The 24,631-nt window shown below is 44.2% G+C and overlaps 1 protein-coding gene across 1 annotated transcript in view; it reads left to right on the plus strand.

Moving 5' to 3' along the window:
• Positions 1–24,631, plus strand: part of SNRPB2 (small nuclear ribonucleoprotein polypeptide B2) — a 536,801-nt gene that overhangs the window by 212,061 nt on the left and 300,109 nt on the right. The window lies entirely within an intron of this gene.

Below are 24,631 nucleotides of genomic sequence, written 5' to 3' on the forward strand. Positions count from 1 at the left end.
CTAACGCTACACTAAACTAAACATACACTACTATCTACCCACTTACCTTAACCCTAACCCTAAGATCCATCACTGTTGCACACTCGCCTAACCTGCGCCCTAACCCTAACTCACTTAAACCGCCCCTAACCCTAAAGTCTGTCACTATCACACACACTCCTAACCTTAACTCATTTAACCCACCCGCACCTAACCCTAACGTACAAACAATTGCACACTTACCTGAACCCAACCCATAACTTCTTCACTAATTAAGAATAAGCCACAGAAACGGCCAACCAAATTCTTTCCCGAGGAAAGAATTTGCTGTTCTGCAGCTTCGCTATTCGTAGTGTTCGCTGAATAGTGTTCAATATCAGAACATTCGAAGTTTTAATACTTTGATGTTCTGATATATACCCATATGGCCAAAGAGGGTTTGGTGGTGCTGCACCAGGTAGTTAATGATAACATAATTTTCCTGTGGGGAATATACTGAAAGGCGCTCTCTAGACATGGTACCTGAAAGACATAGAGGAAAAACAAGTCTGAGGACCTCATACTGCAAGGATATAATAGTTGTTAATTGACACCCCCCCCCCCCACCACCACCATATCTGCAACAATAATCTGAACACACAAATCAACGGGTGTGTTTACACCAAACCTACTGTTGGGACATATATTCTGTTGTACGCCAAGTATTGAAATGTGTTTCTATTCATGTTCCATGTTGAAACACGATCATCGGTGGCCTGTTGCTAACAATGTCACCTGCATGCCATTGTAAGGGCCACTATGGTTCCCTATATGCATGTGTTCTGTTTACTATGCGACTGCTCCAAATCTGAAATCTGGTGTTTTATGTTAATGGGGATATCTGTGCATGCTGTTATAACTAATCCTTAATTGTGTGGACTGTTATTACCCACATATGTTCTAAAACTGCGACACAATAGCATGTTTGGGAAGGCTGTTACCAGCAGAACCACCTCTCCCACCTCATCTGACCATGTTACCCGGCCACAACACATCTGGGAACAACCCCGGAACTTTATCTGCTGGTCCTGCACTACCGTCAGGTGGAACTACCTGAGGGGATGGTGCTGGTCCCCCCCCCCCCCCCCCCAGGGAGCACACACAGACAGGATCCTGTCACCTGAAGTCAGGTCCAGGGTCTTGTACATAGGGAGCTTCACAGAGAATTGGGGGATGTGCTACACCACCTTGAGGCCCTCTATATACAATTACAGGGTCTGCATGCTCCTATTGCTCGGCCACCTTCGGGGCCATAAAGGTGCTGTGGTGACTGTCCATGGGTGCGGACCTTGGTCTCACTGTTTCCAGTTGGGGGCTCATGAGCTTCCACTTGCAAACACCCCTGTCCTATCCATGGTGTTTACCCACCACGTGTCATATACCACCCCTGTATGCTGTCTTGTCTGTCTTCCAACCTAACATACCTCCCCAAATATACCTACTAAACTTCCCCAACATTCCACTCTCACCTTCACAAACAAAGGGCAATGTGTCCCCAACATAAATTTCACACCAGACATAACTGTCCATATCGCACCTGCTTACAACTGTGTGTGTGTGTGTATATATATATATATATATATATATATATATATATATATATATATGTGTGTGTGTGTGTGTGTGTGTGTGTAGATGTGTGATGTTTTCTCAAACATATGTGCAGCACAGTCATTCTACAGTAGGGAAAACAAGTGTAGATATATATATATATATGTGTTTTTGTATATGTAGACATAAACGTGTGTGTGTGTATATATATATATATATATATATATATATGTATAGATATATATATATGTATATATATATGTACACACACACACACATATATACATATATAGATATATAGATATATAGATATAGAGAGAGAGAGAGTGCATTCAGACATCAGGTCCACACTCTCTAAAACTCCTTCCTCCACAGCTGCACTGATGATCTTCGTGTTTCACTGTTGCAGTCATCACTTTTGGGTTATCTGCCTGCAGGTAGTCCACAGCTGGCCTTGAATACCAGCGTCTTGGGATTTCTGCATCGGATGCTATCACTTCTTCCATGACGTCAGGTCGTCAGGTGTATAAAACATGCAGTCGATGCCATTACATCAGTCTTTCTTGCAGTGAGATGCCCGAAGCAGAAGCAGTTCGCAAGTGCCAGTCCAACTTCTGAAATTTTGGTTTTCGAGTTTCAGACCTGAAGTCTTCAGAAAAATAAATACCCCATTGGGGATCCAATGTCAGAAAAAATTAGTAATTGTCTTGCCTGTGGAAAACAAATACCTCAGAGATTTTCATTCTTACTGCGTCACCTGTATAGGCCAAGACCACAACGTCCCTCGCTGTCGGTTTTGTGCCTTGTTCAACGCCTGAACTATTTGTCGTCGGGCTATTTTTGTAGCTAAATACTTTCAATGTTCTTCGTGTTTCACTGTTGCAGTCATTACATTTGGGTAATCTGCTGGCAGGTTGCCCTCAGTCGGCCTGAATCCCAAAGTCTTGGGTCCTGCGTCGGTTGCTGTCTCTTCTTCCATGATGTCAGGTCGTCAGGGGTATAAAACATGCAGCTGATGCCATTTTCTTTAGTCTTTCTTGCCGCGTGGTGCCCGAAGCAGAAGCATTTCACAAGTGCCGGTCAGCCGACTACTGAAATATCTGTGTTTGAGTTTCAGAACCGAAGTCTTCAATAAAGTTAAGTACCCCACTGGGGAAACTTTTTTCTTGCTTTTTACTGATGTCAGAAAAAGTTAATAATTGTATTATTTGTGGGAAGCAAATACCTCATAAGGATTTCCATTTATACTGTATTCCTTGCCTAGGCCCTGATCCCAACGTGCCTGGCTGTCGGTTTTGTGCTAGATTTAACCAATGCACTGTTAAGCGTCGGTATATTTTTGCATCTAAGTATTTTGGAAGCAGATTTAACTACCCAAAGATGTCATCGGATAGCAATCCAACTACCGGAGTACATAAAAAATGCAAAGAAAAGGACAGAGAAAGGCAGTCGAGATCCAAAACCGACGACGAAGCTTCTCCTAAGCCAGTTGCCGGTTCGCCGGTTCTCAGTGAGGCGCTTTCGCAGCCCCTGATACCCGCTACCTTCGAGTCACAGGCCTCTACTGGCACCCATGTAGAGTCCGGCATGCCACAAGAAACTCAGGGTATTGGACTGACGGATGTATCTCCCTCGGATGGGTCCGGAGCCACTGAGCAGGCACCGGCTTTTGAGGGTGTATTCAGACCTCAACATTTTTATATCAAACCGAAAGCTGCAAAACCAAAGGCAAAGACACCTTCAAAAAAAGCCGACGCCTGAGCCATGTGCACAGGCCTCTGCCTGAAAAACAGATTATCAAAATGGTTGAAGACCTTATTACCTTGATCAGGGGTACCCATCCCCCTCCAGATAAGGGGCCTAGGCAAGACACTGACTATGAATCTTCAGATCAGGTTTCTATTTCTTCTGATTCCTCTTCTGATCAGGAATTATCTTTACCTCCTTATGAGGATTCTGATGCTGAGGAGTCTATTCCATCTGCATCTCCTCCGGAGGATTATTCATTTGGAGAAACCTTGCATACTTTAAGGGAGCATTTTCACTTGGAGAGTCAAGACTTCTCAGAATCAAAAAAAAGGCTCAGGGATTTCCTCCTTTTCCCTCAGCACAAGCCTTTTGCCATTCCCCCTGTGTTAGACATGGTGGATGATGTGTTTTCAGAGTCCAGCCTGACCCCTGACTCTTTACCTCCGGCTCCCAGTAAGCCTGACAGGTATTACAGGTTCCCTGACTCTCATAAATTTTTATTTAGAAACACTGCTGCTAATCCTGAAACTGTTTCACAGGGTCCAAACGGAGTTAAGGCCTCAACAACAAAAAACCCTAACCCCTCCGACAGAGATTCAAGGGCGCTGGACAGATAGGGAAATAAGGTTTATACATCTGCAACCTTGGCAATTAGCGCCTTAAACTGTCAATTTCATATGCTTAAGTACCAACAACATGTTATGGGATTGCTGAAACAGAAAATTATGTTGATTTCAGAATGTGCAGAAAATAAGGAATTGCAGGAATTATTGCATGCAGCTGAACATATTGGAAAGCAAGTGTTTTTTATTCTTTAGAGGCTTCCTGCAGGGCCACAGTTATTGGATCTGTGATTAGGAGGCATGCCTGGTTGAAGGAACAAAATTTAGCTTATCATGTTTAGCTAAATTGCTAGATGCACCTTTACAGCATGATTCCCTGTTTGGTATTAAGGCAGACGAGGTTTTAAAGAAAATGGAAGACAAAGCTAAGTTTATGCAAACTGTTAAAGATTTCTTACAAGTGCAGCCACCTAGGTTCAGTAGACACTGGCTTAAAAAAAATTGGTCCTTTCCTGTGTCAGACAGAGCTCACAGGGGCAAATCCAGACGCCCTGAGGGTTCAAGGTACCAGGCTCAAGACTCATGCAGGTCAAAACAATGGGGCACATCCACCTCCAAATCTGAGGGAGATAAAGCGCAAACCTACAGAAAGCAATCCCAATGACTTCCCCTCTGCCTACACCAAGCACTTATCTGTTGGCAGCACCCCGTAGGGGGGAAATTAGCATTTTTTGCTCAGAATTGGCAATTAATAACCCAGGACAAGTGGGAAATGGATGGCCAGACCTGCCAAAAAAACCAATGGGCAGAGGCACAGAAACAGGTTACGTCCCTCATAGATATGGGGGCCATTCAGACAGTACCAGAACAGGAAATAGGGCAAGGTTTTTACTCGACTGTTCTTGGTACCCAGAAAGGACAAGACCTGGTGGCCAGTAATTTTGAACACATACCTGGACATTCCAAAATTCAAAATGCTCACCTTGCAACAGCTTCTGCCCATGCTGGGCAAGAATGCTTGGCTGGTGACTTTAGACTTAAAAGAGGCATACCTGCATGTCCCATTAAGACAGTTGTGCAGAAGATACCTCTGATTCAAGGCTGGCTTAATGCATTACCAATTCTCTGCACTGCCCTTTGGCTTATCTACTGCACCCAGGGTCTTTACAAAGTGCATAGCACCAGTAATTGCATTTTGCAGACTAAGAAGTATTCAAATGTATCCCTACTTGGACGACTGTCGCATTCAAGCAGAGAACAAAGACACTCTTCTACGACACCTGGCATTTGTGAAAAGGCTTCTAGCATGCCTAGGGTACCCAATAAATGAAAAGAAATCACAACTGGTACCCTCTCAAAAGATAACATTCCTGGGTCAAGCTTGCATACAACTGCCCAGATTGCTTACCTCACGCCAGACAAACAAAGGCAACTGACTACTTACTTCAAACTGATAGCAACAAAAACCCAGTCTTCTGCTAGACAAATTCTGCAGGCTCTGGGCTTCATGGCATCCTGCATCCTACTAATTCCATATGCAAGACTGCATATGAGGAAACTGCAATGGTACCTAAAAAGTTTATGGAGTCAACATTCACACAGTCTGGAAACGATGATTCCACTCATCCCCTGCCTGCAACATGAGTTTTTATGGTGGGCAAAGGCCTGTCACTAAAACATGGGATGGCCCTTCACTCTACCCCCTGCCAGCCAAACCTTAACAATGTATGCATCAGATTATGCCTGCGGGGCCCACATGGCAGGAAGATACATTCAGGGCATATGGGCACCAAATCAAATGCATCTGCATATCAACCAGAAAGAGATGCTAGCTGTTCAAAATGCCCTAACAGCCTTCAAGGACTTACTTCATCCAGGACAACTACTGATAAAGACGGACAACACCATGACAACTACTGATGAAGACTGACAACACCACGGTCATGTGATATATAAACAAGCAAGGGGGCACACACTCGTACCCCCTTTGCAGATTAGCCATGGCACTGTGGAACACAGCTTTGACCTACCAAATAAATCTTCAAGCTCAATTCCTGCCAGGAGAACAGAACACTCTGGCAGACGATTTAAGCAGAAACCTGATGGATCCTCATGAGTGGAAACTAAATCCACAAGTATTCAGCATAATAACAGAGAAGTAGGGGAGCCCAGACATATTTCTATTTGCCTCTCCTCAAAATTATCAATTGAAAAGATTCTGCACAAGGACTTATCACAGACAAGCATGGAAAGTGGATGCCCTATCCTTCAGTTGGAAAAACATGTCAGTTTACGCCTTCCCTCCTCTGCCTCTTCTACCCAAGGTCCTCCTAAAAGTCAGGCAAGAGAAACCAAAGATGATATTAATTGCCCCGACTGGCCCCGCCAATACTGGTACCCATTCCTAAGGAACTTGTCTCAATACTCCGCTTGGACCTTGCCTCAAAGGCCACAACTACTGTCCCAGCAAAACAGTCAGATCCTGCACAATCAACTACAGACTCTGAACCTGGCAGCATGGCTAATCATGTAATCATACGAATGACACCTCTCAGTAAAGCTGTGATGGATGTAATTTGTAAGCCAGAAGGCCTAGTACTAGAAAATCTTATGCTGACAACTGGAAGAGATTCTGTGCTTGGAATCAAGCACAAGGAACTGATACAGCAGAACCACATATTCCTCAGATATTACAATACTTAACTGAGATGCTTGACAAAGGCCTATCTTTCGCATCGATCAAAATCCATGCCTCTGCCATTTCGGCTCATTACAATACAGAGCCACCAATCTTTTCACATCTTTACCAAAGCAGTATCTTAGAGGAGCCAAAAACCTAAGGCCTCCTAGAAGATCACCATTACCTGCATGGGACTTCAATTTTGTGTTGGAAAAGCTCACCCTGCCTCCATTTGAACCAGCCGTTACCTCTGATATAAAGTTCTTATCATGGAAGACAGATGTTCTTCATCTCACATTGCTGCAGTCCTTACACTTGGGTAGTCCGCTGTCCTCGGTCGGCCCGAATATCAAAGTAATAGGCTGACGTCGGTCAAGGCGCTTAAGACTGACATCAGGACGTCAGGGTACAAATGCGCATGACCGACGTCATATCCTCAGCCTTTTTTGCCGCATGGTCCGATGCAGAAGCAGTGTTGCAAGTGCCGTTCGGCGTTCTGAAATTTTTCACCGGAGTTTCAGACCGAGTCAAAGTTGGCTAAGTACCCGTTGGGGAATATTTTAGTTTTTTCTTGCCTCAGTGGTTTACCGGATGTCAGAAAAAGTGAATAACTGTATTTCTTGTGGGAAGCAGATACTGCATAGAGATTATCATACTTTGTCTATTCCTTGTTTGGGGCCTGAGCACGACGTTGTTGGGTGTTGCTTTTGTGCTAGGTTCAATAAGCGCACTATTAAGCGAAGGTTAGACTGTGCCAGGTTGGTCTTGAAGCGGTGTAATTATAATATGCCGCCGGATGCTCCGCCCGCTTCTTCAAGAAGCGCAAAGATAAAGCAGCTAAACCCAGGCAAGAAGAGTCGTCTGCACGGACGCCGGTTCTTTAGAGGCGCAGTGGAACCGTGGTTCCGCCGGAGGCTTCTCTGGAGTCCCAGGGGGAGACTTTGATATTGCAGGATGTGGCCTCTCAGGAGGTAGGTCAGGCTGAAGGGGCTTCTCAGGTTACTGTACTCCCCTCCCTTCCTAGGGTGGTTAGGCCCTCTCCTTCTGTTTCCAAGGCTTCTCCCAGAGGCAGGCCAGGTTTAGCTTCTGTTGGTGTCACTCCTAGTTCAACAGGATCTGTGCCCAAGAAGCACATGCTTAAAATGGCAGAAGATTTAATTACTTTGATTAGAGGTTCTTTGCCCCCTCCTGATAAGAGGCCTAGGGTGGAACCAGAGTTGGGGAGTTTTGAGCAGGCTTCTGATGTTTCAGAGTCTTCAGCTGAAGACTTGCAGGAGTACTCTCCTTATTCTGATTCTGATGCAGATGATTCCACTCCTTCTGCTTCTCCTCCAGAGGTTTTTCTTTTCAGAGACTCTTCATTCCATGAGGGAACATTTTAAGTGGGAAGGTCAGGACTTCTCTGATTCCAGGAAAAGGCTTAGGGAATTTTTGCTTTTACCCCAGCATAGGCCTTTGGCTATACCACCTGTTCTGGATGTTGTGGAAGATGTGTTTGCAGAGGCTTCACTTAATCCTGATTCTTTGCCTCCTGCTCCTGTTAAACCGGATAGGTATTACAGGGTGCCTGAGGCTCATAAATATCTTTATAAGAGTCCTAGGGCGGACCCAGAAACTGTTAGTAAGGGACCTAAGGGTGTCAAGGCCTCTGTTGTAAAAAATCCGGTTCCTCCAGATAAAGAGGCCAGAGCTTTGGATAGATGGGGAAAGAAAGTCTATACTTCTTCCACCTTAGCTATGAGAGCTTTGAATTGCCAGTTTCACATGTTGAAATATCAAAACTATCTTCTTTCTCAATTGAAGTCTAAGGTAGATGCTCTGGCGGAAGGCATTGAGTGTAAAGAATTACAAGATTTGGTGCATGTCTCGGAACAGGTGGGTAAGCATTCTTTGCAATGTGGTTTTGATGCTGTACAGGCCTCGTCTAGGGTGGCTGCCACTGGTTCAGTTCTTCGCAGGCACGCCTGGCTGAGGGATCAGAATTTATCTGACCATGTTAAGACAAGGATTTTGGATGCTCCTTTACAGTCTGATGTGTTGTTTGGTTCACCTGTGGAGTCAGTCTTGAAGAAAATGTAAGACAAGGCTAAGTCTATGCAGGCTGTTAAGGATTTTTTGCAAGTTCAGCCTTCGAAGTTTAGTAGGAATTGGCCTGCTAAGGGTGGACGTATCCTTCTTATGATTCTCAGTCTAGTCTAGTCTAGTCTTCTATTCTTAGTCTAGACGTGGTAGGGGCAGAGCTCAGGGTTCCTTTAGACCTAGAACGGGGAGTTCACCTGCACAGTCTTCGGGTGAGGGCAGGGGCCAGTCCTTTCGTAAACAGGCCCAATGACCTACCTTTTCAGCTGCCAGATCCTTTTTGCCTGGCAGCACCTTTGGGAGGGAGGTTGGCACTCTTCAAGGAAAATTGGAGTTTGATTACTCAAGACAGATGGGTATTGGATATCATACACCAAGGTTACAAGTTTTATTTCCATACCTTACCTCCTTTCAAAGGCATGCCCAGACGTTCCTCCTCAGCAAAGACTAGAGGCTCACAAACAAATTTCTCTGTTACTTCAAATAGGGGCCACACAACCGGTCCCTCTACCAGAAGTGGGCCTAGGATTTTATTCTCGCCTGTTCCTAGTACCAAAGAAGGGGAACACGTGGAGACCAATTTTGGATTTATCTATCCTCAACACATATCTGGACATTCCCAAGTTCAAAATGTTGACGTTACAACAACTTTTGCCTCTGCTGGGCAAAGATCACTGGATGGTGACTCTGGATCTCAAGGAGGCTTACCTTCATGTTCCTATCAGGCTCAGTTGCAGGAAGTATCTGCGTTTTCGGGCTGGGACTTCTCATTATCAGTTCTCTGCATTGCCCTTTGGCTTATCTACTGCGCCCAGAGTGTTCACGAAAGTTCTGGCTCCAGTGATAGCTTTCTTCAGGCTAAGAGGAATACAGATCTTTCCTTATTTGGACGATTGCCTGATTCTGGCCCAAGAAAAGGACGAACTTCTTCATCATTTACAGTTCGTGATAGCAGTGCTAAGATGCCTGGGGTATTCTGTGAACGAAATAAAGTCCAGTCTAGTACCCTCTCAGGACATGTGTTTTCTGGGTGTGAGACTGAATACAGCATCCCAGATGGCCTTTTTGACCCCGGACAAACAAAAGAATCTTTCTCTTTACTTCCATCAATTGTCTCATCAGTCCAGGCTGACTGCAAGGACAGTCCTTCAAGCCTTGGGGTTCATGGCATCTTGTATTCTGGTGCTTCCCAATGCCAAACTGCATATGAGGAAGCTACAATGGTATCTCAAAATGTATGGACACAGCACTGCCAAGATATGGACACTGTCATTCAGATAATACCTTGCATTCAAAAGGAGTTTTTGTGGTGGGCTCAGGAATGTCACCTAAACAAGGGACTCTCTGTGACCCGACCAGAGGCGAGTCAGATTCTAACGACAGATGCCTCAGACAAAGCTTGGGGAGCTCATCTAAATGGAAAGTGGGTACAAGACACGTGGCCTGCCAGACTTCAACATCTGCATATCAACCTGAAGGAGATGTTAGCAGTCCAATTTGCATTAATAGCTTTCAAGGATTTACTTCTTCCAGGGCAGGTGTTGGTTCTAACAGACAACACAACTGTCATGTGGTACATCAACAAGCAAGGGGGAATGCATTCTTATCCTCTATGCAGACAAGCAATGATTTTGTGGGAGACTGCTCTCAGTTTACAGCTGAATCTTCAGGCAAGGTTTCTGCCGGGAGCACAGAACTCCTTAGCAGATGTGTTGAGCAGACAAATTATGGATCCCCACGAGTGGAAATTGGATCCTCATGTATTTCAGAAATTGACAGTGTTATGGGGAACTCCAGACATAGATCTGTTTGCTTCTCCACTAAACTACCAGCTGCCAAAGTTTTGCACAAAAAGGTTTCATCCCACAGCTTGGAGAGTGGATGCTCTTTCATTCAATTGGAGCAATCTTCATGTATATGCCTTTCCACCTCTGCCTCTCCTCCCAAAGGTACTCCTGAAGGTCAGACAGGACAAGCCAAAGATGATTTTAATAGCTCCAGATTGGCCTCGACAGCACTGGTACCCATTACTGAGGAGTCTGGTACGGGAGCCTCCATGGCCTTTGCCTTCGATTCCACACCTGCTGTCCCAGGAGAACAGTCATTTACTCAATGTCAAACTTCACTCTCTTCATCTAACAGCCTGGCATATTCTGTTTTAAACCCTGGAGGGTCTCAGCTTCCTCAGCAAGTTTTGAATGTTATTTTGGAGGCCAGAAGGCCTAGTACAAGGAAAATGTACGCAGATAAATGGAAGAGATTTTTATTTTGGAGTACAGCAAAGGAATTTGATGTTTCTCAGCCTAATTTAAGTGTGGCTCTTCAATATCTTACTGAGTTACTGGACAAAGGTTTGTCCTTCTCTTCTATTAATGTTCATGCTGCAGCAATTTCTGCTCACTATGACTGTGACCCACCATTGTTTTCTCATCCTTTGTTTAAGCAATTCCTTAGAGGGGCAAAGAATATAAGACCCCACGTAGAGCTCCTACTCCTGCTTGGGATCTCAATTTTGTGTTGGAGAAACTCACTCTACAACCTTTTGAGCCTGCAGCTACTGCCGAGTTGAAATATTTATCATGGAAGACTGCTTTTTTGTTGGCCATTACCTCTGCGAGAAGGGTTTCTGAATTACAGGCCCTTATGGCAGTTGAGCCTTTCTTAATTTTCCATAAGGATAGGGTTTCTTTGCGTACTAATCCTTCCTTTATGCCTAAAGTGGTTTCTAGTGTGGCTTTAAACCAAACTATTCATTTGCCTACTTTTTATGCAAACCCCCAAAATAAAGGGGAAAAGATTTTGCACACTTTGGATATACACAGGCAGTTACGCTATTATTTGAGCAGAACTAAAGGATTCAGGCAGTCTCAGCAGTTATTTGTTTCTTTTGCTTTGGGTTCTCAGGGCAAGCCTGTGTCAAAACAAACTATTTCTAAGTGGATTGGGTTTTGTATTGCTTTCTGTTATTCCCATCATGGTAAGGAAATTCCAGCTGGGATTAGGCCTCATTCCACTAGGGCTACTGCCACTTCTACAGCTTTTGAGGGGTGGCAACTAAAGATATTTTGGAGGCAGCTACTTGGAGTTCAGTGCATACTTTCTCTAAGCATTACCACCTTCCACTTTACTCTAAATCTAGGGCTGGCTTTGCCACTGCAATTTTACAGGGCATGTTGGCAGCTCCTACTGCTTTATAGTTTTGCCATCCTCCCTTACCTCTGCTTTGGGATTCTACCCAAGTGTAAGGACTGCAGCAATGTGAGATGAAGAACATAGTACAGTTTTGTACCTACCATAAATGTAGATGTTCGAAGATCCACATTGCTGCAGTCCAATTTACCCTCCCTCCTTCCCCTCTGTAGTTAGAGGCGGTTGTGTGGTTTGGGTTGTGAATATTGTGGATAGTGTATATATTGTACATATGATTAGTGCAAGGGTGGTTGGTTGTTTTTTGCTGTCTTTTGGTTTGGACCTTTCCTTTTGGGTCTTCTGACATCTGGGGCAAGAAAAGACTTAGGATATGACGTCGGTCATGCGCATTTGTACCCTGACGTCCTGATGTCAGTCTTAAGCGCCTTGACCGATGTCAGCCTATTACTTTGATATTCGGGCCGACCGAGGACAGCGGACTACCCAAGTGTAAGGACTGCAGCAATGTGGATCTTCGAACATCTACATTTATGGTAGGTACAAAACTGTACTCTCTGCTACTAGCAATTACTTCAGCAAGAAGAGTTTCAGAGCTGCAGGCTCTTTTGTCATATTTTACCCAGACAGGGTGTCTGAGGACAAATCCTACTTTTATGCCTAAGGTGGTTTCCAGTGTGGCTCTTAACCAAACAATTCATCTGCCAACTTTTTATCCAGATCCGCAGAACAAAGGGGAGATAATTCTGCATTCCTTGGACGTACACGGACAGCTAAGATTCTACTTGAGCAGGACAAAAGCTCTAAGAAAAACTGAGCAGTTACTAGTGTCATATGCTGCAGGATCAGAAGGAAAGGCTATCTCAAAGCAGACAATCTCGAAGTGGATAAGCCACTACATCAGATTCTGCTAGTTAGACCATGGTAAACCTGTGCCCAAGGGCATTAGGTCTCATTCCACCATAGCTGCAGCTACTTCAGCAGCCTTTCACAGAGGAGTACCAACCAAATATATTTTAGAGGCTGCTACTTGGAGTTCTGTTCACACCTTTACAAAGCATTACCATTTGCCTCTCTACTCTAAGTCCAGGGCAAGCTTTGCCACTGCAGTGCTGCAGGGCCTTATAGCCACACCTAATGCTGTTTAGCTCCAGCCTCCCAACAATAGCTTTGGGATTCTACCCAAATGTAATGACTGCAACAGTGAAACACAAAGAACGTAGTACAGTTGTGTACACTTACCATAAATGTAGATATTCGAGTGTATTCACTGTTGCAGTCCAGGTTACCCTCCCGCCATCCTCCTGTCATTCTACAGTTTATCTTTCCTTTTCTGTCTTCTACAACAGACTATCCAGAGAACTGTCGGCCTCTGAAAAAATTCTTAAAGAAATTGAAAAAATTTTCAAGAGATATAGAAGATTATGAGAGGGGGAAACCCTTTGAGTTATACAAAGGGGTACGATTTGCGGAGGGCACAAAGAATTTCACGTATACACGTAAAAAAACGGCCCAGATCTATTCTTAAGAGGGGCACATCACCCAGTAGGAGTTCGGGGGAAGAATCATCCACTACGGATACCAAATCCACTCAGTTGTCAGATTCACCCACTCCCAAAAGAGTACGTAATGCAGATCACCCTTTAGGCACAGACACAGGGGGGAACGCAAGCATAAAAACATTGGAAGAACTTTTTCTGTCAATAGTCAAATGAATACAAATTGTTCAAATGTGCATAACATTTCTGATTATGTATTAACACCAATGGAAGAACATTTGCTAAATAAAGGTCTTGGTTTTATTCCTGGCTTTTTTGTTGATGAAAGTACATTTGTATCTGATGTTATGGATTTCTGTAGAAAATTAAATCTCAGAATTTTCTTTGATGAGAAGGATTCCACTCAAAGAATTTAAATTTCTAACATCCAAGTTTAGTCCTCCGATGGACAAACATGTAGCCATATTCCAGAATGCAGTCATAGAAGATTTACATCAGCAGTTAGGCACAGGGAACATTATCAGAAACATTCTAAACATCAATGAACAACAGGCTCTTACTAACCTGAAAAACAACACTGACATTACCATTCTTCCTGCGGACAAGGTTGGGGCCATTGTGGTGATGAATTCCAGTTATTACTGGGCTGAAGGGTTAAGACAAGTGTCGAACACTCAGCATTATTTACAGATACCCATTGACCCCACGCCCAATTTCAAAAAAGAAATTGATGATTTTTTGCAACTCGCAGTTGAGGAAGGTATCATCAGTACTAAAACCAAATTTCATCTCACTACGATCCAGCCAAACAATACCTGTATTTACTCCCTAAAATTCATAAATCATATTCCACACCTCCAGGGAGACCTATAGTGTCAGGTATTGGTTCACTGACGGAACCTCTGTCCGCCTTTCTTACTCAATATCTTAAACCTTTGTTACGATATGTTAGGGCTAGACTACAGGATACCACGGAGTTCCTTCAGATTGTTTCTGAATCACAGCTTGAAGAGCATTGGATTATGTGCACTCTAGATGTTACATCATTATATACTAGCATACCACATTGGGCAGGGTTAACGGCACTTGAATATTGGCTACAGAAGATTAACATTTACAGTCCAGGATTCAATACCCTATTGATTTGCATGGCAGAACACGTTCTCACCAAAAACGTATTTTATTTCAAAAGCAATTGTTACTGGCAGATACAGGGTACAGCGATGGGTGCGTCTTTTGCACCAATATATGCAGATCTCTTTATGGGATTTGTGGAAGACCATATTATATACAACGAATCGCACAACCTGTACCTGCCAGATATGGATATCTGGAGACACTATATTGACGATTGCTGGCTAGTCTGGAAAGGAGGAATTGAGTATCTCCCAAGAATTTGTTGAATATTTGAATAGCAACAAATGGGGTGTTAGATTTACAGTCAATTATGATACACAACAAATTGATTTTCTGGATGTACACCTCTCTCGAGAAGTGGATAATACTTTACGTACCACCGTACACAGGAAATATCCACAATATAACAGTTTACTACATGCCTCTAGCCTACATCCCAAACATATCATTAAAAATATTCCTAAATCCCAGTTCATTAGGATTAAGAGAATCTGTTCATCGAACTCTGATCTCAAATGCTGCCAGGATGATCTTTCTAACAGATTTACACAGCGGGGTTATCACATTTTGGACATTCAGCAGTTGGCATGACTGCCAACTTGTCTAGGGATTCCCTGTTATGTTATAAAGCTAAGATTGCTCAATCATCAGATCAGACACCGAGATTAGTAACCACCTTCGGTAGAAACACCTATCAATTACAAGACATAAGTCATCACTGGAACATATTAACTAACAACAAACACCTAGCAGAATGGTTAGATGACAGATGTCTTTTATCTTACAGGAAAGGTAAAACCTTAGGATCACACTTTTCGTATTTTAAAAAAACTACTTTCCAGGAAGTTTCTAGGATTCAGACCACTATTTTGGGGGACAAACTAATAGGTTGTCACCCTTGCGGTCACTGTGCTTTTTGCAAATTTGTTTTCACCACCAAAGAATTCACTAGCAAAAACACAGGTAAGATTTATGATATTAAACATTTTGCCAATTGTAGTATGGACTGGATGATCTATTTAGCTACATGCACATGCAGTGCCTTCTATATTGGACAAACATCTAGACAGTTTCGTATCCGCATTTCTGAACACTTAGGGGGCATCAGAAATGCTAGGCCTACCAATGCATTATACAAACATTCCATCATACACAAAACGGCCCAGTTTTCCTTTATTTGTATTGACAGAATTGTTGGTAACAGTTTGGCACAAATTATTGGATAATAAGGAAACCAAGTGGATAGTCAAATTAGGTGGCTTGTTTCCAGCAGGTCTTAATGACAAACTGCAATGAATTACATAGTGTCATTAATTACTATTATATTACATTAACAACTGCACTATGTCAGAAATATTTTTTGATTACTCTCTGTATTTTTTGCATGTAGGTCATTATATTTACCAGTATCTACATGGCTTTCCATATTATTTTATCATGGATGGCTGTAGCTAAATAATATTTTTCAAAATTAATTGTATGTCTTATCTTTTGCATATATTCACTGTCAATTTTTAATATAAATATTTTTTGTGGTTATATTGTTTGTATACAGGAAGTGATGTCAGGTCACTCAATTTGTATTTCCTATAAATATGACTAATTGTGAGTTTTCAAATAAGCCACTGAAGAAAGCTAGTTGCTGAAACCGGTTTGGTTCACAATAAATGTTTTTCATTGCTACTCATGCTCAGGGTGCTGGATTTTTTTATCTTTTCATCACGTTTGGTTTATCCGGGCATCTACCGTACTTGCTAGCCTGCTTTTGCTTGTAGATGAAGGTAAAGTTTATACTGATGCATGTATATAGATATATATAATATTGCTACCTTTTTGGGGGCAAGAAAAACTAAAGGAAATGGTGTCGGCTGCATGTTTTATACCCCTGACGTCATGGAAGAAGAGACCGCAACCGACGCAGGACCCGAGACTTTGGAATGCAGGCCGACTGAGGGCAACCTGCCAGCAGATTACCCAAATGTAATGACTGCAGCAATGAATACACTCAAACATCTACATTTATGGTAAGTGTACACAACTGTACTTTCTCTATCTCCATACTCCAAAATGGCTTCATTACGCCATCAGACTACAGATCTTCCAAAAAAATGTAAAGATAAAAGACAGAGACAGACTGCATAGGTCCAAAACGGCTAATGACGCTTCCGTTAAGCTAGTCGCCAGTCCGCCGGTACTCAGTGAGGCACTTTCGCAGCCCCTGATACTCGCTTCTACAGATTCGCGGGCCTGTGCCGAGACCCATTTGGAGTCCGGTATGCAGCGAGATGCTTCTAAGACCATGGAACCTGCGGATGTCTCTACCTTGGATGGGTCCGAATCCGCTGTGCAGGCACTGGCTTCTGAGGATGTATTCAGGCCTATGGATTTTCATATTAAACCGACAACTTCGTATCAAGCAAAAAATACCAAAAAAGACCTAAAGCTCGCACTACGCCTAGAAAATCGACGACCAAAGTGCATTCTCAGGCCCATATGCCTCAAAAACAAATGATTGGAATGGCTGAAGACCTTATTACCTTAATTAGGGGAAGTCAGCCTTCCCCCTCTATGAGACCTAGAACTGATTTTCCTTATGATTCTTCTGATCAGGAGTGTGACATATCTATTCCTTCTGACTACCAGGATTTACCCTTATCTACTACTGAGAATTCTGATGCAGAGGATTCCATTCCCTCTGCTTCCCCTCCAGAGGATTTTTCTTTTGGTGAAACCTTGCATACCCTTAAGGAACATTTCCGCTGGGAAAGCCAGGACTATTCTCAGTCCAAAAAGAGACTTGGGGAATTCTTAAACCTGCCTCAGCACAGGCCTGTAGCTATCTCTCCTGTTCTGGAGATTGTAGATGATGTTTGCTTGGAATCCACCCTTACCCCAGCCACTTTGCTCCCAGGAAACCTAACAGGTACTATAGAGTACATGACTCTCACAAATTCCTCTGCAAGAATCCTACTGCAGATCCAGAGACCTAAAAGCATTAAAGTTTCTACTGCCAAAAATCCTACCCCTTCTGACAGGGATTCTAGGGCTCTAGACAGATGGGGTAAGAAGGTATACACCTCTGCTACTCTGACCATTAGGGCTTTAAATTGCCCGTTTCATATGTTTAAGTATCAGCAACATATTATGGGACTAATTAAACAGAAAATGATGTTGATTCCTGACTGTGCTGAACACAAAGATTTACAAGAGTTAATGCATTCTGCTGACCAAGTTGGTAAACATACTTTGCAATGTGGTTTTGATGCTTTAAATCTTGCAGGGCTACTGTCACTGGGTCTGTACTTAGAAGGCATGCTTGGCTTAAGGAACAAAACTTGCCAGATCATGTTAAAGCCAACTGGATGCACCCTTAAACCAAGAGTGCCTTTTTGGCAACAAAGCAGAAGAAGTCCTTAAAATAATGGAGGAAAAAGCTAAATCTATGCAAACTGATAAAGATTTCTTACAAGTGCATCCACCTAAGATTCAGTAGGCATTGGCCTTCAAAGAACAGGTCCTTTCCAGTCCCTTCAAGGCCTTCTCAGTCCAAACCCAGGGGCAGCAGACTGCTAATACTTCGGTCTCAGGTTATGCACAGATCTAAGCAGTGGGGTGCTCCCACATCCAAAGCAGGGTTTAGTAAGCCACCCCCCATGGTAAAATTGCACAATGACTTATCCTTAACTCCTCCAAGCCTACTTGCACCTTTGGGAGGAAAGCTCACCATGCATGCAGAAAACTGGGAATGCATTACCCAAGACAAATGGGTTTTAAACATAGCTTCCCTTGGATACAGATTCCACTTCCACTCACTCCCAACCCTAAGTGGATGGCCAGACCTCCCCTCAAACCAGTGGGCGTCGGCTGAAAAACAAGTGCTGTCTCTCTTCAGCATCAAGGCTACTCAACCTGTCCAAGCAGAACAAAGGGGACAAGGCTTTTATTCAAGACTGTTCCTGGTTCCCAGAAAAGAAAACTCCTGGCATCCTATCCTGGATCTATCTATTCTCAACACCTTTCTGGTGGTTCCAAAATTCAAAACGCTAACTCTCCAACAGCTGCTTCTTATGCTAGCCAAGGATGCCTGGCTGGCAACCCTAGACTTAAAAGAAGCATACCTGTACATCTCAGTCAGGGAATCTTGCAGGAAATACCTACGCTTCAGGGCAGGCTCCATGCACTGTCAGTTCTCTGCACCTCCCTTTGGCATATCTACTGCGCCCAGGGTATTCACAAAGTGCCCAGCTCCTGCCATTGCATTTTGCAGGCAGAGAAATATTCAGATTTACCATACTTGGGCGATTGCCTGATTCAGGTGGAAAGTCAGGACTTGCTATTACAGCACCTGGCATTTGTAAAGAGACTTCTAACTTCACTGGGGTACACCATCAATGAGAAGAAATCACACCTAGTACCCTGCCAACAGATTGTATTCCTGGGAGCAAGCTTGAACACAACTTCCCAGATGGCATTCCTCACTCCAGAGAAACAAATTTATTTGACAACTTACTTCAACCAACTGGCCACAAAAGCCCAGCTATCTGCAAGAACAATACTGCAAGCTCTGGGGTTCATGGCTTCTTGCATTCTATTAATTCCATATGCAAGACTGCATATGCAGAAGCTTCAATGGTATCTAAAAAGTCTATGGTGTCAACATTCTCAGGACCTGGAAACAATAATTCCTATCATTCCTTGACTAAGGGCAGAGTTCTTTTGGTGGGCATAGGCCTGCAGCCACAACAAGGGACTCCCTTTCACTCTACCCCCTGCCGCCCAAACCCTAACAAAAGACGCATCAGAATATGCTTGGGGGGGCTCACATGGCAGGGCAGTGCATTCAGGGTAAATGGAACCCAAAATAGATGCACCTGCATATCACTCAAAAAGAAATGTTAGCTGTACAGAATGCTCTGACAGCCTTCAAAGGCCTTATTCTTCCAGGACAAGTATTGATAAAGACAGACAACACCACAGTTATGTGGTACATAAGCAGGGAGGAGCCCATTCCTACCCACTCTGCAGACTAGCCATGGCTCTGTGGAACACAGCCTCGAGAAACCAAGTGCACCTACAAGCTCATTTTCTGCCAGGCAAACTAAATTCACTGGCAGACGACGTAAACAGAAATCTCGTGCACCCACACGAATGGAAACTGGAACCCAAAATATTCAAGCTCTTGAGGAACAAATGGGGGACACCAGAGGTAGATCTATTTTCCTCCCCTCAGAACTATCAGTTGAACAAATATGGCACTAGGACTCCCCACAGTCAAGCTTGAAAAGTGGATGGCCCTCTCCTTTACCTGGAAAGGCGCCTCAGTCTATACCTTTCCCCCTCTGTCTCTCCTCTCGAAGGTTCTACTAAAGATCAAACAGAACAAGCCAAGGACAATCCTGATTGCATCAGACTGGCCATGCCAGCACTGGTACCCTCTTTTGCACAGTCTGACAGTGCTACAACCATGGCACCTGCCTCAGACCCCCTCCCTGCTGTCCCAGCAGGCGGGCCAGATTCTGCACCCTCAGCTTCAAACCCTGAACCTTGCAGCCTGGCTAATCCCTTGAGTTCACCTCTAGCAACCATCAGTAAGCAGGTACTGGATGTCATTCTTGAGGCAAGGAGGCCCAGTACTAGAAAATCCTATTCAGAAAAAAGGAAGCCAATCTCAAGGGTTGGTGGGCACAACACTGCCCAACTTGCCTAATATACTAGATTACTTAACAGAAATGCTCCATAAGGGCCTAGCCTTCTCTTCAAGTAAGATTCATGCCTCAGCCATCTCAGCTCATTATAATACTGAGCCACCCCTCTTCTCTCATCCTCTGCTAAAACAGTTCCTTAGAGGGGCCAAAAATTTAAGACCCCCCAGGAGAACTCCCATTCCAGCCTGGGACCTTAACTTTGTATTGGAAAAACATATTCATTCCCCTATTTGAATCAGCTGCTACAGCAGAGTTGAAATTCCTCTCTTGGAAAACAGCTTTACTTGTAGCCATCACTTCAGCAAGAAGAGTGTCTGAACCGCAGGCCCTTATGGCAGTGGAGCCCTTCATTATCTTCCATGCGGACAGGGCTTTAAACCAGTCCAGTCATTTGCCTGCTTTTTTTCCTAATCCTCAGAATAAAGTGGAAAGGATACTGCATTCTCTGGACGTGCACAGACAGCTTAGATTCTGTTTGGAAGGACTAAGACTTTCAGAAAATCTGACCAGCTGCTAGTCAGCTTTGCTGCAGGGGCAGAGGGGAAGGCCATTTCAAAGCAAACCATTTCCAAATGGATGGCACACTGCTTCCATTTCTGCTACAAGCACCATGGGAAACTTACCCCACAGGGATAAGTACACATTCCACTAGAGCTGCATCTACCTCTACTGCTTTTCTCAGAGGAGTCCCTACCAGGGACATCCTGGAAGCTGCAACCTGGAGCTCTGTACATACTTTCACCAAGCATTACCACTTGCCTATCTTTTCTAAATCCAGTGCTGGATTTGCCACAGCAGTCCTACAGGGCCTGAGCCCTAATGCTCCTTAACTACCTCCACCCTTCCTTAGCTTTGGGAATCAACCTAATTGTGATAACTGCATCAGTGAAACACGAAGAACACAGTACAGTTGTGTACACTTATCATAAATGTAGATGTTCAAGTGTATTCACTGTTGCACTCCTGGTTACCCTCCCCCCAGCCCCTGATGTCTCTACTTCTATCTGTCTTTTTTTTGTTTGGCATACTTTATAACGTGTATTTGCTTTTTGCTGGAGGTATTCCATGCCATGTAATTGCTTCCTATTGTGGGGGCACCTGACATCTGGGGCAAGCAAAATTGATGTAATGGCATCGGCTGGATGTTTTATACCCCTGACGACCCGAAGTCATGGAAGAAGCGAAGGCATCCAATGCAGAAATCCCAAGACTCTGGTATTCAGGCTGGATGAGGGCTACCTGCAGGCAGATAGCCCAAATATGATCACTGCAACAGTGAATACACTCGCACATCTACATTTATGGTAAGTGTACACAACTGTACTTTCTGCCTTGCTACAAAACAGAAGAGTGTCACTTGTGGTCCCAGCCTAACATTAGGGGGGGGGGGGAGTTATGTATAGGGACAGATTGTGGGTATGCCTATTACAAACCTATGACGTTTGTGCATGATACATTTCATGTTAACGTGACTGATCTGCAGGTGGTGGGGTCTGAAACTAGAGTCTATCATGACTTCATTACTTCCACCTTCGGCTATTTGCCACACTAATATACATGTCTTGAGGTACAGAACACACACTATGATGGCTTACATCTTGTCATTCTGTGCAGATCTGCGCAGTTGACAGGTATGGCCCACTGCCTACAGGACCAGATGCTATGTCCATAGTAGTTGTTCAGCAGGACATAATTACAGCAACAAGTCTTGATGGCACATATAAATCTTTCCACATCATCTATCCCATTATTACAGACCAGGTGTTGCATTCAGTTACATACATACATGTTTCACATACCTGTTTTTGTATTGTGCTCTCTTCTATGTACACCTGTGTATGTCCCTTGTTTTATTTTGTTTTGGTTTGGTTTGTAATATCTCCCCCCCACACACACTCTCTCTCTCTCTCTCTTGTAAGTGATGTTCATGATCAGGTGACGGCCTCCGCACCAGTCGGTGTGTACCACTTGCTAATTGCATGCAGCCAGCAGTGTAGTACTTCCAATTACCAATATCATGGCAACCCACTGCTATAAATGACTACATCATGTGGGCATTGTCCCTTTACCTTTCCTGTATGGAAGACATCCTTCCTGTGTGTGGGCAGCAGTGTTGCAGACAACAGGTACCAATACCTCTTACAACAGGACTTGCAGACACAGGCCAACTACATGTTAGTATGAGGTTCCAGACCTATGGACAGTGTGAGTATTGCTGTTATATGCATTGACTACTGCTAGTTTTACAGGGTTTGTATGTACATGCTAGTTTTGCATGGGATGCAGTCTGTCTGTATAGCTCTCAACTGTGGGCCTATCCACATGATGGCCAGAAGATTGGCCATTAAGTTTTGTCTGTTCACCACGCAGGTCTCGTCTCTGACATATCAGTGGCATTCTCTCTTTTGAGTGCTATCAGTACATGGCAAAATCTATTTGTGTCTGACTTCATATTCCTGAGTAAGGGACCACCTGTATCCCAGGCTTTGTCGTGATGTCATGCAGTAAGAGGTTGTTAAGTAGTGGACTATCATTATTTAGTGCTGGCATTCCTGCTGTCATTCCAGTAATGTTGTGGACACCCCACACAAATTGTGGGGTAGGGTCCATATATATATATATATATATATATATATATATATATATATATATATATACACACAGACACACACGAGGGCTAAAGCTGGACAAAATGTGTGTGACCTTGTACAGTCCAGAGGTCAGTGTATGTAAAACACTGTTATATGCCCTTGTAAAACATTTTATGATGGAGAGGTATGGATTGTTTTAAACCTAGGCTGTTACATGTGAGGGATATCGGTAGTAAGAGACAGTATGGTATACGGCTGTACATTTTCATACATTTCACCATGGGAGCAGTGGTGGGCTACAGCTTACTGTCTTACAGACAGTTCTGTTTGTCAGTGTAATATTGATGATGTCCTTCAAGGATGCATCTGCAGTCATCACATATGGGTTGTCCTGCCTCAGGCAGCCCTTCGGTCGGCCGGATTCCAAAGTCTGGGTCCGGCGTCAGCTGATGTCGCCCCTTCCCCGACGTCAGAGCGCCTGGGGTATAAAAGCGTCAGCCGACGCCATGTTCCTCAGTCTTTCTTGCCGCGTGGTGCCCGAAGCAGAAGCAGTTCGCAAGTGCTGGTCGGCCAGCTCCTGTAATTCAGCTAAAGTGAAGAATTCAAAAGCTAAGTACCCCATTGGGGGGGGACTCTTTCTTGCCTCAGCCGATGTCAGATAAAATTAATAATTGTTTGACTTGTGGGAAACAAATACCTCATAAGGATTTCCACTCTTACTGCCTACCTTGCGTAGGCCCAGACCACGACGTCTCGGCCTGTTCCGCCTGTGCTTCCTTCAACCGACGCACTCTAAGACGTTGGTTGGAGTTTGCAGAGGAATTTTTTGGGGCTAGTTTTTCTTACAAAATGTCGTCGGAGACTCCGACTTCACATTTAATGAAGAAACGCAAGGACAAGGACCGACACCCGCGGTTTCGGCTGAAACCCGGCCAGGCCTATCGCGAGTGTCTCGGTTTCGGCTGAAACAGAGTCCTTGGTACTACCGTCCACCGAAACCGTGCAACCGACAACCTCGGCCCCGGAGGCTTCTACTGTCTCGGTTGTTAAATCTCCTTTGGAATCTGGTGTCCAGGAACCTTCCGACGCCATTCCCTTAGACAAAACTACACCAGCACGTGGTGCAGCCAGGCCTCCTGCATCCATGTCTATTGAGGCATTCTCTAGGGCTAAAGCTGCTAAACACTCAAAATATTTGCCTCCCAGGGTTATCCCTCAGGGACCCACTACAGGTTCTCAGATCCTTAGTCTAGCAGAGGACCTTATTTCATTAATTAGGGGCTCTCAGCCTCATCCGGACAGGGGCTGTCAACCTTCTACAGCAAAAAGGCCCAGGGTTGAGCCCTCTGATCCCCTCTCCTCAGATGAGGCCTCTGATGGCTCTGCCCTCTCGGACTACCAGGAGGAGGCTTTTTCGGCCTACGAGGATTCAGATGCAGAGGAATCTATCCCTTCGGCCTCCCCTCCTGAAGAACTGTCTTTTGGGGAAACTTTGCACACTATGAGGGAGCATTTCCAATGGCAGGGCCAGGAATTCTCTGATTCCAGAAAGAGATTAAGGACCTTCTTGCATTTGCCTCAGCATAGGCCTTTGGCTATTCACCCTGTTTTGAATGTCATTGATGATGTGTACTCTGAATCTAGCACAACCCCTGACACTCTCCCTCCGGCTCCTGCCAAACCCGATAGGTACTACAGGGTCCCGGAATTGCATCTTTTCCTTTACAAGGCCCACTCTGCTGATCCAGAAACTATTTCCCAGGGCCCTAAAGGGGTTACAGCTGTCACTACAAAAAACCCACTCCCCTCTGAAAGGGAGTCCAGGGCTTTAGAGCAATGGGGTAAAAAAGTGTATACTTCTGCTACCCTTTCTATGAGGGCTTTAAACTGTCAATTTCATATGATACAGTAC

The sequence above is a fragment of the Protopterus annectens genome, chromosome 1.part2, assembly GCF_019279795.1.
Source record: "Protopterus annectens isolate FY-2018-M chromosome 1.part2, PAN1.0, whole genome shotgun sequence".
Taxonomy (NCBI): domain Eukaryota; kingdom Metazoa; phylum Chordata; order Ceratodontiformes; family Protopteridae; genus Protopterus; species Protopterus annectens.